Genomic DNA, 1,519 nt, shown 5'->3' on the forward strand with positions numbered 1-1,519 from the left:
AATTAACAAACATGATGTAGGTAGGCATAAAATATAATCTTCCTCAGTAAATCAAGAATCATCGTACAAAATTTCAAGTGAATCAGTTGAGTAGTTCTCACGCGAATGCCTCATTCGCGAATTTCCCATCCCATATGTGTGTTAGCCAAATCTATACTTTATAATATTATAGAATTACTATTACTATATCTTTCTTAATGAATTAATTTCTACTGGATGTTATGATATTTTTTAACTAGAAATAAATTCATTCATTATTTATCGTCTATTTTCTGTTTATCAATGTTCTATATGCATTTTTAAACATCATTCTAGAATGATATTATCATGCTTTATATTGAATATATTGATGCTACAAAATAACACCAAAGGTACAGGCTTCCTAACGCTCTGTGAACTTGTAGTGCACAGGTGTCGAAATATTTTAGAAAAATTGAAAAGAAACTTCAAACTTCACGTTGTCAGAATATGTTGTGAAGCTTTAACTTTGCACAAGCATAGTCTTTTCAATAAAACGCATTCAAAAATGCGTCCAAAATTTGGAAAAATGCTATTATAAACTATGAATTTTGTATAGCACAGTTTTCACGGGATTCTGATTGTATTAACTTTACAAGATCTTCAATTTGAAAAATTTATTTGGTAAAAACTGAGCTTGTAGAAAATTCATTAGAGATCAATACATATTTTCAGTATATTATGAACAAACTATCACCAGGATTCCAATGCATCTGGATTATGTAGGGGAATTCCCATCAAAATATTTTCTCCCATATTGTAGTTGAAAATGGTTATTCCTGAAAACTGATCATTCATTAGTGTTCAGTGATTGTCACTATTTCTACGTTTTCTAAGCTTTTTTCGAAAATCAATGAGCAGAACATTTTGAAATTTAGTAGTACCTACTGTGTATAGGTTCACTGAGGACTAGACAGTTTTGGGAAACAGATAATCAAACTATTATTATGAATAACCACCATTATGAAAAATGGTAATAAGAACAAATAAAACGTTTACTACTGTACTCATCACCATAATCTAATATCATGAATAATCCACATTAAGCTCCTTTTTCAATGCACCAGCCATTTTAATTCGTACCCAAAACCACTAACCGTACACACTGGTTTATTACAACTGAATATCTATACTTGGCTGTGAATCAATAATATCAATTATAATATTTTAGTTTGCAGTACAAATTATTCAGGGCTCAAATCGCCAGAAAAATCGTATATTAAAAAAGTCTCCAGAACAGTCGTCCTGTACGATATTATCCACGCCTAAGCTTCTGAGCTTTCAGTCTTTGTAACATAAAAATAAAATTTTTTTATTGGAAAAAATAAAACAATATAAATTCAAGTTTCTGTGAAATAATTGCAACAGTTGAAAACGATTCAATTCTATTTTTTCTTTTTCTTTACTCTTATTGTCAGTTGAGGGTTGAAGACATAGCCAGGATTTATGTATTGCTGTGGGAGGGGCCAGAAGTGAAATATTAAATATTCAATAATTAGGC

Source organism: Nilaparvata lugens, chromosome X (assembly GCF_014356525.2).
Source record: "Nilaparvata lugens isolate BPH chromosome X, ASM1435652v1, whole genome shotgun sequence".
Classification (NCBI taxonomy): domain Eukaryota; kingdom Metazoa; phylum Arthropoda; class Insecta; order Hemiptera; family Delphacidae; genus Nilaparvata; species Nilaparvata lugens.